The 16690-nt window shown below is 43.2% G+C and overlaps 1 protein-coding gene across 1 annotated transcript in view; it reads left to right on the top strand.

Moving 5' to 3' along the window:
* Positions 1 to 16690, top strand: part of FAM163A (family with sequence similarity 163 member A) — a 73528-nt gene that overhangs the window by 40003 nt on the left and 16835 nt on the right. The window lies entirely within an intron of this gene.

Below are 16690 nucleotides of genomic sequence, written 5' to 3'. Positions count from 1 at the left end.
AATATCCATGAATTTTAGTTAAAACAAAAAGGCTACTATCATCAATCGTTTTCTCTTACCCTGAGCAAGGTAGCAAAACATATTCTTTTGTCACATACATCATCATCTTCTTCACACATATTGCTGTGGCCTTGAATCGGGAACACTAAGGGGCCCTTATACTAAGCCATGTAAGCGTCTATGCATGGGAAGGATGCATGGGGGTGAAGGAGAATCGCTGGACACATGGATGGGAGCGGGAGGGGAGGGGAGAGAGGAGAGTCACGGGATGGATGGATGGAGGTGGGGGTCAGGAGAGAGAGGAGAATTGCTGGGGATGATGGATGGATGGAGGTGGGGGCAGGGGAGAGAGGAAAATTGCTGGGGAAGGATGGATGGAGGTGGGGGGCAGGGGTGAGAGGAGAATTGCTGGGGATGATGGATGGATGGATGGAGGTGGGGGGTCAGGGGAGAGAGGAGAATTGCTGGGGATGATGGATGGATGGAGGTGGGGGGTCAGGGGAGAGAGGAGAATTGCTGGGGATGATGGATGGATGAAGGTGGGGGCAGGGGAGAGAGGAAAATTGCTGGGGAAGGATGGATGGAGGTGGGGGGCAGGGGAGAGAGGAGAATTGCTGGAGATGATGGATGGATGGAGGTGGGGGCAGGGGAGAGAGGAAAATTGCTGGGGAAGGATGGATGGAGGTGGGGGGCAGGGGAGAGAGGAGAATTGCTGGGGATGATGGATGGATGGAGGTGGGGGGTCAGGGGAGAGAGGAGAATTGGTGGGGATGATGGATGGATGGAGGTGGGGGGTCAGGGGAGAGAGGAGAATTGGTGGAGATGATGGATGGATGGAGGTGGGGGCAGGGGAGAGGAGAATTGCTGGGGATGGATGGATGGAGGTGGGGGGCAGGGGAGAGAGGAGAATTGTTGGGAATGGATGGATGGAGGGGACAGGGGCAAGAACAGAATTGCTGGGGATGAATGGATAGGGGCAGGGGAGAGAAGAGAATTGCTGAGTATGGAGGGGAGAGGAGAGTTGCTGGACATGGATGGATGGAGGGGAGGGAAGAGGAGAGAGGAAGGTTGCTGGACATGGATGGATGAAGGGAAGGGCAGGAGAGCGGAGGCTGCTGGATATGGATGGAGGAGAGGGAAGGGAGAGAGAAGAAATGCTGGACATGGATGGAGGGAAAGAAAGAGTGAGGAAGGAGATGAGATGAGGGAAAAGGAAGAAAGGAGAAAATTGCACATGGATGAAGAAAATAGGCAGAAGCTGGATCCACTGGACAGTCAAGTCTACGGAGGACCCAGAGCAAGAAATGAAGAAGAAAGGCGGAAAGTAAAGAAATAAATGGAAAGGAAGCCCTGGAAACGGAGTAAAGAGGACAGATAGCAGCAGAATCAGATACTGGGCCAGTATGATCAGAAAAACAAAGTCACCAGACAGCAAAGGTAGAAAAAAATAATTTTATTTTCATTATAATGATTGGAACACGTCCACTTTGAGAATCAGGTGCTCAACATTAAAAGTTTATATTTATTTACTTATTTATGGCATTTTATCCCACATTAAACATGAATTAGATTGGAACATGGGATCATTTAATGTTTTTTTTCCTGGAGAGAGTAATGCATTGCCTCCCCCACCCCCCAGGCTCTCTCCCTGGCTATAGTCAGCTCTGCAATTTTGAGGGGAGGTGCACAGGTGGACGGGGGGGGGGGGGGGCGCAGAGGTGGACCAGGGAGAGAGCCTGTTGTTAAACATTTACCAGCACACCACTGTCTAGTGCCCACCCATCCAACCTGTTGGCCCACCCAAAAATTGACTTCTGGCTACGCCACTGCTGGGTGGAGTTAGGGCTCAGGCCCACCCAACAGTAGCACACGTTTAGCAGTAGCTGTTGTGGATCCCAAGCTCCACCAGCTGAAGACTTCCCCCCCCCCCCCCCCCCCGATGGTAACAAAAAAACGCTGCTCCCCACAATACTGGCACCTGCTCATGCCTGCTGCAGACTGCCAAGGTGGAGAGAAGCATTTTCCCGCCAGCTGAGATATTTTTGGGGGGTGGGGGGAGGAGAACACTTGGTACCCACCCACTTCTTGCCTAGGCCCACCCAAAATCTGCTGTCTGGCTACACCTCTGCTTTATTGTGCATAGTTTTTCCATGAAAAACATTTTGCATACCCTGGGATATAAGAAACTGTGATATGGTTATGCACTTAGGAGCTTTCTTTGTGTACTTTTACCTGTATGTTGGATGGGCAAATTTGTAAAAGCCCATTTCTGTGGATAAATCACTGCTTTACTTGTTACTCTCCTGTGGGCCAATGCTCAAAACCTAACACCGGCACGAGAGGCGATTAGCACTGGACTAGCGCCAGCGTTAAGTCAGCGCAGAATGCTCAGAGGGCTCTAGCGCAGGAGAAAATGTGTGTGCCAAAGATTAGCGCAAATAACATGCAAATGTAGTCAAACAGATGTTGAGGTCATTTCCTATTGCCTCCCAATGCTCAGAGAACAGTGTACAAAATAAAGCCGCCTTACTGCTAACACTAGCTCTCGGAGCACACTTTGGGGTATTTGAAGAGAAGATTTCCCATGTTATTTTTCTTTAAAAGCTGCCGGTTTTTGTTTTAATTTGAAAGCAAAAGGAAGCCTATGCAAGCCTCTAAACGCTGATAATGAAAGATGAATGTGCGCGAGTCAGAGCAAACCAGAAAGTGAAAGCAAGCATTGGCGCCTGTTTCCTGCACTTAAATATAAGCTTTTCAGTTGAAAAAAAATGACTGAAAAGCTTATATTTAAAGGCGCAGAAGAAAGGTGCTGATGTGTGCTTTGCTTCTGGGTTTGCCTGGCGCATGCGTTCAAGAGCTGTGCTTATCGCAAAACTCTTGTGCTCATGCACTAGGCATGTTTCTCCTCCTTGCTTTCAGTCAACAGCACGCATGTCATTTGCATCTTTTTACAATTGAGGAGCTATTTTTCAGCGCTGCTCTTGCGGTATTGATCGGGCGCTGTTCCAGATAGCGCCGAGTTCTGAGCATTGGCCCCCTGGCGTGTATAGAGATACTGTACTAATTACACAACAGAAAGGGAGCAATTCCTGGCGGCTGAGCACATTCGTTGGAGGGGGGAATGCGCTGACAGTACTGAGTGTTCCTGCAATCAGACGTGTCAAATAGCTGCAAGACTTTGTTTTTCAGCCATTCCCATCCACAAAGTGTAAATCATTGTTTTTTTAAGTCACCTAGGAACACTCACCAGGCTGAATGCTGTCTTTTAAAAGAGTCAAATCTGTTCTCGGAAGCATTTCAGGGCACACTTCTGGGAAAAACTTTTCAATCGAATGCACAGGTTTTTGCTTTTGTGCATCTGCTAGCTAGTTAGGATCTTTTTTTCTTTAAGGTGATTGTGGTATTTCAAGGAAGGAAGAGGATTTAGCTGTCAAGGTAATTTTGTTCATGGGTTTGAAGGTCAAGCTCTTAAGGGGAAGCAAAACTGACTGGCTCCTGTATCTGGAAAAACTTTGATGCATAAGTGTAACTCTTACTACCATCATCAAGACCCATCCTCCAAAGTTCAGTGTATTTAAATGGGGTCATTGACTCCTATGGCTGTGGTATGTTTGTGATCTCTCTCTTTTCCCATATCTCCTGTCTCTTTTTTTCTTTTTTGTTCTGTTTTATTTATATTTATTACCTTTAAAAGTGGACTAACAACTACTAAACCATTTTATCCATTCTTCTAAAGTAGATGATACTACTGGCCCCCTTTTTTATCCTAAGAACAAACCTTATTTTTCTTCAGTGGATTGGCATCACAGCAATAAAATGTTTCTAACATCTTAAAAAATAACTTGGAAGAGAAAGTGCCCTGGGTGCCCAACAAGGACTTCTGCTACAGTGATTGGGCTAACTGGAAGGGTACTTGGAAATGGGGGGAAATCCCTCTTATTTGCAAACTTTTCAGACTTGGTTTGATTGGTAACTGAGGTTATATGTGTCCTGCTCTTAATAGCTCTTAATATCTTCCTGATAAACTATTAACTCCTTTATTCTATTTCACCCCCTTTTTATTCTATCCTATTAACACAAAAAAAAACCTGTCCTTTCACTTGCAAAGGGTCTGACCTTTATAAGTTCCTTATCTGTCTCTATCCTATTGCCTATATTGCACTGTGATTTCATCTTTTTGTGCTGGAATTGTCTTAAAGGAGTTTTCATTGGAACTGTGTTTTAACCTGTGCCAAGTGTTTTAAACCTGTGACTGAATCTGGTGTCTGTTTTCATTAGAATTGTGTGTTGAATCTACACTGCCAGAGACTTAGGCCCTCATGATCAAAAGCAAAACTCCAGCGCTAGAGGCTGTTAATGCCATACTAGCGCCGGAGTTTGCTGCCAACCCATGATCAGAGCCCTCGAGCGCCTCAAACAATGCACTCGAGGGCTCTTAGCGCAAGTAGCATGCAAATGCATGCTAAACAGTGCTCTTAGCGCAATTAGCTTGCAAATACATGCTAATCAGTGCTTAACGAATTCATCCCCAATGATCAGCATCCAGCATGCCAAAGATTGGGTCGCTGGCCGCGGCAAAATAAATGCCAGCTCCGAGCTGGCGTTAGACTTTGCGGATCATTGGAGAGGAATAGTGAGCCCTGTCCAGCATGCAGTTGCATGCTGGCAGGCCCCCGTTCCCCCCCCAAAGCAAATGGGTTTGGCCGGTGGGTTTTGGGGGGGGGGGCTGGAGGCCCACCGGACCTCCAGCCCCCGTTGTTCGGGCCTCGGGGCAGGCTGTTTGACAGGTTTGGGCTTTTGACAGCCCAGACCTGTCAAACAAGTGCAGAAGGATTGTGCTGAGCGCATGTTCAGGCACAATTCTCCCGCACTTCTACATGATAATCAAAGATAATTGCGCTGCTTAGATTTGCATGCATTATGTTTGATCACCTATGCAGAAAAGCCCTGCGCTGTTCCAGCGCTATTTTTAGAGCGCTGTTTGGAACAGCGCGGAGCTTTGGATCATGAGGGCCTTAATGCAATCAATTTTGGTTACATAGCATCTGGTAACTCATAGCTCTTGAGGAGGGGCAATTTTGTTTTGAGCTAGGTAGTAGAACCTAAGTTTACCTTGTGAGCTGGGAGCTGCGCTGGGCATTTTCAGACTGGTTTGATTGGTAACTGAGGTTACCTGTGTCCTAGTCTCACCCACCCCTTGGTAAACTCCCTTTATATAGGGCAATCAAGAGACAAGTATCTTCATTACACTTAATTGGTCAATCCTAATTCTTGTTATTCCCTCTCATAGTTAACCTTTTCACACTTGTGAATCACATCATTATGACCTTCATTCAGTGCAATATATGTTCTGCTTTAATCCTAATGCAAACTATCTGGAACCTTAGAGCTTGTCCTATCTGTCTCCAAATATCAGCCTTGAAAGAAGAAATCAACAAACTCAAGAAGGAATTAACTACAATTAAAAAAGCGTCCAGGATTACTCATTTCCCAGCTAATTTACCACCACCATTGCCTCAGAGAATAAAACATCAGAGGAATAGATGGGTCACAGTAGGCTCTGGTAGACTAAGATCTGTGACACAGAAACACTCGCCCTTCCAAGCTTTGCCCCTTCAAATTCTTTGCAGCGTTGCATCATTATGGCGGCGAAAAAAGAAGTAATGTGATAGAACCAGAGGCAATGAAAATAGCACAACCCCAGAAACACCCCCCAACTAATGACAGAATTGTGAAAAGCAGAACATTATTACTGCTCGGAGACTCCATTATCAGAGGCATTAACTTAGGAGCACAGTTCAGGGGTTTCAACGTAGTGAAATGTCTTCCAGGATCTTCAGCTACAAGATGTACAGACCAAATACTGAAAGTGATCCGAGAAGAGAGCGAGGCTTCTAACGCTGATGTTGTAATTCACCTGGGGACAAATGACCTGGCCAACAATAGCAAGTTTACAGCACAGAGCGTGTTCCAGAAGTTTGGGGAGGGACTGAAATGGCTTAGCACTGGTAAATTCCCAAATGGAAATTTTTTTTAACCTGCTGAATATAATGAAAAGTTGCATACACACACTTCCTTCCACAGCACAATGCTCCCCCTCTCCTCCTTACAGGTGCCTACCTTTATCCATTTCTGCTGCATCCTTCCCCTTCAGCTCCCCTTCTGCTGCTAAACTTGTTACCCCTGTCACACAGACACCCATTTTTCTCCTCTCCTACTGCTGACCCCACCCAGTACACAAGTCCAGCATCCTCCCCCACATTTATCTTAATATTTATGTGGCTCTTCTTAGGGTCTCCATCAGCAATTCCCACATGCAACTGACGCTGATGTCTTCCCTCTGTTCTGTTATGCCAATGTGAAATAGGATAGGCAGGGGAGAGACAGCAATTCTGGGCAACAGACAGGAGTAAAAAAATTTTTTGAGCATGGTAAAATTTAATCATAGTTAAAAGCCTAAAAAATTAATCGTATTAATATTGCTCTAAATGTCCACCCCTAATAAAGATTTAAATATAAAATCATAAGTGTCTGAGGATTGTGCAGATGTGGACAGAGCCCACGGGGGATGGGACAGGGGCAGGTACAGGGACAGAGCTCATGGGGACAGGGTGGGGATAGGGACAAACTTTGTCTCCCTGTCATTCACTAGCTGGAAGCTCCTTGAAGAGAGTGGAGGTGGGGGATCTGGAATATGTTCTCACCTTCAACTCTCCTGGGAATAATGTCTGACTAAGCACCTTCAAAGTCAATAAAGTGACAGTATCAGAGCTGCCACACTACCCAGATCCAGGAGTGAGATTTTGAACCAGCCCTGAATTTCTAACATTCCTATCATAATGCATTATGGGGCCTGCAGAACAGATATCAGTGTGTAGAATCAGTCTATGAATTCTAAATTGCTTTAAGATGTATGTTGAAAACTAGAACTGACCAAAATGTCTCCCTCCTGGAACTGGAAAACTTGGCACCAAAAATCTATCTATATATATATATATATATATATAAGTACTGCCATACTGGGAAAGACCAAAGGTCCATCGAGCCCAGCATCCTGTTTCCAACAGTGGCCAATCCAGGTCACAATTACCCGGCAAGATCCCAAAAATGAACAAAACATTTTATACTGCTTATCCCAGAAATAGTGGATTTTCCCCAAGTCCATTTAATAAAGGTCTAGGGACTTTTCCTTTAGGAAGCCAGCCAACCCTTTTTTACACTCCGCTAAGCTAACCACCTTTACCACATTCTCTGGCAATGAATTCCAGTGAAGTGAAGAAAAATTTTCTCCCATTTGTTTTAAATTTACTACATTGTAGCTTCATTGTATGCCCCCTAGTCCTAGTATTCCATCTGATAGATCCCTGGAGGCAATTCTATCCAAACTCAAGAGAGTATACTTTCTTCTTGGCCCCTCATCAAAGTTATACATGAATAGATTACATTTTGATTTCAAATAACTTATTAGATCAAACCACCTCCATCTCAATAGAACCCATAACCATATCAGACCATGCATCGATCTCAATCAATATGCACCCAATCCAACTAAAAAACCCTTTTGGAGACTAAAGGATCCTTTAACAAAGGCGCGCTAGCTTTTTTAGTGTGTGCTAAAAATAAGAGTGCACTAAACGCTAGAGATGCCCATATATTCCTATGGGTGTCTCTAGTGTTTAGCACACGCTAATCTTTAGCATGCACTAAAACCGCTAGCATGCCTTTGTAAAAGACCTCCTTAATTCTCAATTGCTAACAGAGATAATTATAAAGATAGAATCCAATAATTCATTACTAATTTTTTTATTTGGAATCAAGACACCGGATGTTAGTTCCATTACTCCATGGGAGTTTTAAAGCCTCTATTAGTGATGAGTTTATTACTATAGCAGCCCATCAAAACAAGCAAAGTTATAAAAACCTCTCTGATTTAGAACAAGAGCTTAAATCATTGGAACAACAGTATATTATTTCTCAACATCTATCCACTCTTAACTCGATTTACCAACTCAAATACAGATACAATAAAATCTGGAGCACTAAGGCAGGGAATGAGATTTTTCTCTGTGATAGATCAATATATTAAGAACAAAACAAATGCAATTGAATGTTAGCTATCTATCTAAAATGGAAAAAATTGAAAACAGAAATACCTTTAATCAAACAAAAGAACCATGACTTCGCTCTTACTACCACAAAAGATATATTGCAAGCCTTTCACAATTTCTATTCACATAAATCAGAATCATCATATTCTCAGGCAGAACTAGAGGAATATCTATTTAAAATCTCTATTCCCTCCTGGTCAGATACTGAAATTCAGTCTTTACAGGCTCCCATCACAGAACAAGAAGTTCTTGAATCTATCTCCTAATTAAAGATAAATAAAGCTCCAGGCCCAGACAGCCTATCTAGTGAATTCTACAAACTTTTTAAGAAGGATTTAACTTCTAAACTACATTCCTTTTATAGGTCATTGGAAGGAAAAGATACAGTCACTAATTGATTCTCTGATGCGATTATCACAATTCTTCCGAAACCAAACAAAGATCCTACCATGGTTTCTAATTACCGACCGATATCATTATTAAATATCAACTACATCATTCTTGCAAAGATCCTTTCTATTTTAAAACAATTATAAGATCTGTTATTCATCCCAACCAAGCTGGCTTCATGCCAGAGAGATTAGTAACTGATAATGCTAGACTATTTCATCATATTTCCATCCATGCCAAAACTTTTTATCCTCCCCTGTCATCACCATGGCTTTAGACGCTGAAAAGGCATTTGACAGGGTAGAATGGAGCTTCCTGATCTTATAAAATTTGGTGCTCCTGATAACTATCTTGCTAAAGTTAAAGCTTTATATACTGATCCAATGGTGTGAATACTTGCTAATAACTCACTTTCCAAAAGCATAACTCTTCAAAGAGGAACCCGACAGGGTTGTCCTTTATCTCCCCTACTCTAACATTGCTCTTGAGCTGCTACAGTTTGCCATCAGATCAGACCTTAGAATTCAGGGTACTGTATGTAACAACACAGAAATCAAAGCTGCAGCATATGCAGATGACGTTTTCTTGTTTTATTGTAACCCTCATTCCTCTAATCCTAAATTTCTTAAAACAGTAGATTATTATGCTCAATACTCAGGATACAGAATTAACAAGGAAAAAAAACAGAAGTCATCCCTCTAATTGTCTAAGCTACTCCAAATATAGGAACATCACATGGTCTGATCTGGTCCTCTAAGGGTTTTAGATATTTAGGTTTAGATCTTTTGCCCGACATGAATCCACCATGAAAGCAAATTAAAAAAAATTAATTAAAATCTTGAACATTTTTTTAAAAATGCTTCTCTCATTGAGGTCCCTAGATCTTACATGGTGGGGGAGGCTAGAATCTATAAAAACAATGGTCATGCCCACAATTAATTTTATATGTGGAGAAGTGGCCTAGTGGTTAGGGTGGTGGACTTTGGTCCTGAGGAACTGAGTTTGATTCCCGGCACAGGCTCCTTGTGACTCTGGGCAAGTCACTTAACCCTCCATTGCCTACCACATTGAGCCTGCCATGAGTGGGAAAGCACAGAGTACAAATGTAACAAAAATATTAAGTATGTTACCATTGCTTTTTCCCATTTCATTTTATCACCAAATTAATAAATTAGTATCAAAGATTTTGTGGGCCTCAAAAATCCCCCAAATTGCTCTTAAAGCATTGAAGCAACCAAAGCATTTTTCAGGAGTTTCCTTGCCACATTTCTTATCTTACCACAAGGCTTTCATAATGCAGCAAGCCTGTTATTGGTTCAGGTCTCAATCCGAATACTGTCCAGTTTGACTTCACTTAGAGAAGGACCTTTAGTCTTACTATTCAAAACCATGCAGTTTACTTTTTTTTTTTCTACCTAAACATTTACCCCCCTATTTACTAAGCCACGCTAGCAGCTGCTGCTCTGCAATTCCGACACAGCCCATTCAAAATGAGTGGAATGTGTCGGCATTAGCGCAAGGCTTAGTAAACAGGGGGGGAGGGGCTAATCTCTAACCTGGTTATTAGTGCATTTCATATGTGCCTTTTGGAACTTGATAAATTGATGGAAATTTCTAGTGTAAATTCAATAAACTCTATGATTTGGTGTAATCCACATCTCAAATAAAACCTCTTTGATTCTGGCGTGATAGGTTTAAGAAAGTTTTATGATCATTACATCAAAAGGGCAGACTTCTACAGTCTGTGCCCTGATCATGACTCAGTAGATGTGGATGGGCTGGAGTGTAAATTTTAAGGGGCTTCGATGTTAGCTTCAGAACCTTTAGTACAAGAACAGTGCTGGGCAGAATTCTACTTCTATGGTTTCTGCCCTAAGAATGGCAAGGACAAATCAACCTCGGGCATAGGCGCTGACTCCGTGGGTGCTGTGGGTGATCGAGTACCCCCAATATTTTGGGACCTGTCACGCAGCCAAAATGCATCGGAAGTTTCTGTTACAACCCCAGCCTGACCTGCCTGCCCTCTTCTTCCACCATTCCTTCCTGCCGCCCAGCGTTTAAAACTTATTTACCTCAAGTCGCGGCGGCAGTGAAAGCAGCAAGCTGCCCTCCAGCCTTCCCTTTCCTCTCAGTGTCCCGCCCTCCTCTGATGTAATTTTCTATTTCCGCAAGGGTGGGACAATGAGAGGGAGGGAAGGCTGGAGGGGTGCCTGCTGCTTTCACTGCCGCCGTGACTTGAGGTAAAATAAGTTTTAACACTGGGCAGAAGGAAAGAAAGGAGGGCTGTTGTGGGAGAAGAGGGCGGGTAGGTTGGGCTGGAGCTAGAACAGGAACTCAGGGGCTGAAAAGGGGGGCAAGTGGGGTTTGGGGCGAGTCACTGGACATGGATGGGAGGGGAGGGCAGAGGAGCATCACTGGACATGGATGGGAGGGCAGAAGAGAATTGCTGGGTATGGATGGATGAGAGGGCAGGGGAGAGAGGAGAGTTGCTGGACATGGATGGATGGAGGGGAGGAGAGAGGAGAGTTGCTGAACATGGATGGATGGAGGGGAGGGCAGGAGAAATGCTGGACATGTATGGAGGGGATGGAAGAGAGAGGAAGGAGATGCAATGGATGGAGGGCAGAGAGGAGAAATTCTGGACAAGGATGGAGGGAAGGGAAAACAGAGGAAGGAGATGCACATGGATGGAGGGGAGGGAAGAGAAGAGAAATGCTGGGCATGGAATGGAGGAAAGACAGAGGAAGTAGATGCAAATGGATGGAGGAGAGGGGAGAGGAGAAATGCTGGACATGGATGGAGGGGAGGGAAGACAGAGGAAGGAGATGCACATGGATGGAGGGGAGAGAGGAGAAATGCTGCACATGGATGGAGGGGAGGGAAGTGAGATGAACATGGATGGAAGGCGGAGAGAGAGAGGAGTAATGCTGGACATGGATGGAGAGGGTAGAGGAAAAATGCTGGACATGGATGGAGGAGAGGGAAGAGAGAGGAAGGAGATGCATATGGATGGAGGGGAGGGAAGAAAGAGGAAGGAGATGCATACTGATGGAGATGAGAGAAAGGGAAAAGAGGAGAAAAACTGCACATGGATGGAGAAAATAGGCAAAAGCTGGGTCCACTCTATAGCTTCTCCAGTCAAGTCCGTGGAAGACTCAGCTTTTACCTATGGATGTAGGGCAAGAAATGAAGAAGAAAGGAGGAAAGTCATAGGCGGTCTGTGGCCCAGCTGTTTGGGGAGGCTAAAGGGAGTGGGGTTAGGGGCGGGGTTAGGGGTGGGGCCAGGGTTGGAGCTTAAATCCATAATTGTCTAACACAGCAAAAAAATAACTTAAAAAAGGCACAATTAATACCTTTTATTAAATTTAGATATTAGATATGTATCATATGTCAAAGAATAAAGTGGTTGCTCAAAGCATATACTAACCACAATCGCTCAACTGCAAAACACTATGCACAACTTTGTGCAAAAACACACTCAGAACCTTCCTGTACCATAAATATTACACTGGGCAGACCTAATACACCAATATACCACCCATACGGAGAATGCAGACCGTCAACAATATGAAACAAGGGATGAAAATACCACAAATCTCATGTAGAGCCACAAAACACCCTAATTCATGTTTAATGTGGGATAAAATGCCATAAATAAGGAAATAAATATAAACTTTTAATGTTGAGCACCTGATTGTCAAAGTGGACATATTCCAAACACTATAATGAAAATAAACATTACGTCAGAGGAGGGTGGGACACTGAGAGGAAAGGAAGGCTGGAGGCGAGCCGAGCCTGGCTGCTTTCACTGCCACCACCGCTGCTGTTGCGACTTGAGATAAAATAAACTGAGAGCAACTGTAAATCCTGAAGTTGATAAATTTAGGCATCCATGTGCATTTCCTGTCTGAATTGGAGAATGCATGTGTAGATTTTGGTTTTGCCTAAGACTTGCAATTCTAAATACCCAGAAGGGTACAGCTTTCCAAATGTACCTGCTAAAAATGTGCCCCTACAAATGAACTGGTTAAAAGTAACCATAAAAAATGCATGTACTCCAGTGTTTCCCAGCCAGAATCACACATTTCACTATTTTACATCCACAGATACATGACTGGACAGCTATCGGTGAAAGGCTTTCTGCTTATTCATAAAGTGAAGTTAAAGGTTTATAAGCTCACACCAAGCTGATAAGGAGAGAGCAAGCTGGAGGCTGACAGAGGCTTATACTTGATATGGGTGAAAATGTGGTGTTTCCACCTTCACATTCAATATTTCTGCTTTAAGATTTGGATTCTTGTTTCCTTATTATAGAACAATCACTACTGGACTTGAAACCCAATTGTTGCTTATATGTAATTCTCTTGATGCTCTGTGCCTGATTACAAGAGATGGCATATGTTTTACCACGTAGGCTCTGAGAGAAAGGGGACAGCTCTAATCATTTTACAAGATCTATTATTCATAGAAATCCCCATGCCTTTATATCTGCATTTACTTTTATTGCATTCCATCATATTAACAATATCTGGAAAACTTTTAGTAGCATTGGAAAAATAATGCACAATGCATAACAGAAACTTCATTTCATTTTGACTGGGGGCACCATGCTTACCTGGCTTAACTTGCTGGCAGGCCTGCAGTCCAGTGCTATGTGTCCAACAGGAAGTTATCAGAGGGTGTAGGATGCGCAGTTCTCAAGTGCAGGACTGTCATCCACGCCCTTTTCAGTAGCAGGTTCAGGTACCATGGGAATTCGCGTGAGAAGTTGCCTTTGCCCATAGGCCACGCCCCCCGCGTGTGCGCAGATTGTTTTGAATTGATGGTGCCAATCACTACCGCTACTGGTAGCGTAGCGATTAAGGGAGCAGGAGGACTCGATGCCAGCCGCCCAGCCTGGAGTGAGAGTTGCGCGGGGGAGAGACTGGTTTGGAGGAGGAGAAAGACGGAGAAACAGCTGATCCTGCTGTTAACTTGTGGCTGGGGAGGCTTAGCCTCCCCAAGCCTCTTATACTGGGCGCCTATGAGGAAAGTAAAGAAATAAATGGAAATGAAGCCCTGGAAACGGAGTTAAGAGAACAGATAGAGAGCAGCAGAATCAGAGACTGGAACCAACACGATCAGAAAAACAAAGACACCAGAGAACAAAGGTAGAAAAAAATCATTCTATTTTCATTTTAGTGTTTGGAATATGTCCAATTTGAGAATTTACATCTGCTGTCTTATTTTGCAGTGTATAGCAATGTGTTTCTGTTTTTCTGGTATTGTGCTGCATGCAGAGTCTAGCTTCTTAGGATTTCAGGTTAATTTTTGAAGAGGGGCTATCTCTGTTCTGCATGTGTGACTGCAAGGCCAAGTGTCTGAATAGGGATCTGTTTGTTAGGTTCTGAGATTTTGATAACATATTGTTTCAGGTTTGGCAAAACTGTCGGTGTTGGCATGAGTTGTCCAGTGCTTTCCCGGGTGGGACTACGGCTCTTTACTTTTGGGTATTCAGGATCACTTGGTAGAGCAGGGCATCTTGGCCTTGCAGTGCCACTTCCTTTATAATGCTCTTTTGCTCATCAAGAAATTGATTCTGTCCTATTGGGTGGCAGAAGATTCACCACCACTATCTGCAGCTATGGTTTGTCAATATGAGGGAAATGGCCTGTTTTGAACTTAGGACCTATCATCACAGCTGGCAGTCCCACTGTCTCCCACAGCTGATGATAAGAAATGCTGTGGTACAAGTATTTACACCTGTACCCTGCAACTACTTAGACAGTAGACTCATTTTGCACACCATTCATTTTTGATTTGGTATTGCTCTGTTGTTATTGTTTTATCTGACTTGCAATAAAATATATAAAAAAAAAACCAAAAACAAAATAAAGGTGAATGTAGTCTAAGACTATTTCTTTTTTGGTGATGGCGGGTGGCGGGAGAATATTGGGTTGCGTTCATTCAGCACCCGGCTCCTATGTCCTCAGGTATACATACAAAGTATTGCATACCATCAAAATGGGTTTATCTTGTTAAAAAAAAAATGGGTTTATCTTGTTGAGCAGACTGGATGGACCGTACAGGTCTTTATCTGCCGTCATTTACTATATGATCTCTTTCCATGCACTGCAGAAACAATTCTCAATTCCCTCTAGTCAGTTATTGAAATGGTTTCAATTACAGCATTGCCTTGGGCCTCATGCATTCCTGGGAAACAGATTTGGATTACCAATTGTTTCCGGATCAGTGGAAAGTATTTTGGTCTAAATTGGGTGGACCTATTTCATCAGCAAACATTATACATTCCTTACACTTTCTCCATGACTGCATATTTGGACACCTCAGAAAATGGCTGTTGCAGGCTTACTTTCCAACAACATTTGCTGGTCATGTAAGCACACTCAAGCACTTGATTTATGACTGCGGTCTTATTCAGGATTTCTGGATACAGGTTTGGAAACTTATTTCATCAATTTTACACATTCAGGGGCCTTTTACTAAGCCGCGTAGGCGCCTACGTGTGCCCAACATGCGTCAATTTGGAGTTACTGCCTGGCTACCGCAAGGCCCGGGCGGTAATTTTGTTTTTTACATGCGTCTGCTATGCATGCCAGAAAATAATTTTTATTTTCCTGCGCTCGACGGAAACCAGGCGGTAATCATCATTCTACGCATGTAGACGATTACTGTACAGTACCACATGAGACCTTACCGCTAAGTCAATGGCTGGCTGGCTCCGACCCAAAATGGATGCGCGCCAATTTTTATTTTGCCGCACATCCATTTTCGGCAAAAATTTTAAAAAGGCCTTTTTTTACAGGCATGCTGAAAAATGTATCTGCACGCATTCAAAACATGTGCCTACACCAGCGCAGTCCATTTTTCAGCGCACCTTAGTAAAAGGACCCCTCAACAACCACTGTCCATGAAAATTCTCCTTTTTGGTTCTCTTTCACTGGACATGGATTTAGACAAATATGACTTGAAATTATTGCATATTTTGTTGGCTACGGCCCTAAAGTCAGTGTTAATTGGAAGGATAATTCTACAATTAATATTAATTTCTGGTGGCAATCTGTGCTTCAGACACATAAGTTTGAGATTTTCATAGCTGACAAATGTGGATCTCTTCTCTACACATCCAGAGTTTGGGCTGAGTTTGCTCATTATATGTCAACTACTTGATTGGAGTTTATCTCAGCTTCCTATAGATTTTTCTCATAAGGTTTTAATGGCAGTCAAATGCATTCAAATTACCGATTTTTATATTTTCTTGTACTGATGGTCCTGTTTACTAATTTACATTTGTTTTTATATGCAACAAAATAATAAAGATATTTGGTTATTTTCCTGTTTCTCAGTGGAAATTGGGCAAGATGTGTCAAGTTAGGATAAGGTTGTCTGGATATGAACAACAGATGTAGAAATTAAAAAAAACACAAAACGTCTATGCGGCTGAGGTTGTGAAACTGTCTTATTGATTTGGAAGGGTCAAAGACCTTATCAACCTTGTTATATGAGTCATTTTGATGAAAGTTAATTTACCCTGAGGGCATAAAGGTTGGTATTCAAAAGCATTCATCCAGTTAATTTCAGGCTAACTATGTGCTTTTCAGATTCAACTCCCCCCCCCCCCCCCCCAAAAAGACTGTTTATATTTTGACCAAAATTTAACTGGTTAAGAAAGAAGAGCATGGAAGTGGGATGGGGTGTGAATTGAGTAAGGAAAGAGAGGCAGTAGGAAGGGAATTCTGAAAAGCAAACATTTTATCCAATTGACTTCTGAGGTTAACTGGATAAATACTTTTGAATATGCACCATTATGTACCATATCCTGTTTTACTAAGCACAGGTTTCAGAATCAGTCATATGATCAGTTTTTGATCCATGCTATCAACAAATCAACATGTTGCTCTGTCAAATGTACTGATGTAAGATACCTGTTTTATAAGGCACTAAGAGCAAATATGTTCACATACATTTCAACTCACAAAATTTAAGATTATTTTTCCAACACAAAGAACCCAGAACATTTTTTCGAATATTAGGTTATCATGCAGCTAAACAGGGCTTAGTTTGTAGACAGAAAGGAAGTGGAACTACACAGTGGCGTTCCTAGGGGGGCTGACACCCAGGGCGGATCGCCGATGCGTCCCGCCCCCCCGGGTGCAGCGCCCCCCCCAGATGCAGCACGACCCCCCCCGATG

Source organism: Microcaecilia unicolor, chromosome 6 (assembly GCF_901765095.1).
Source record: "Microcaecilia unicolor chromosome 6, aMicUni1.1, whole genome shotgun sequence".
NCBI lineage: Eukaryota > Metazoa > Chordata > Amphibia > Gymnophiona > Siphonopidae > Microcaecilia > Microcaecilia unicolor.
The sequence above is the reverse complement of the archived record's forward strand: the minus strand, read 5'-3'. Positions and strand labels throughout refer to the sequence as shown.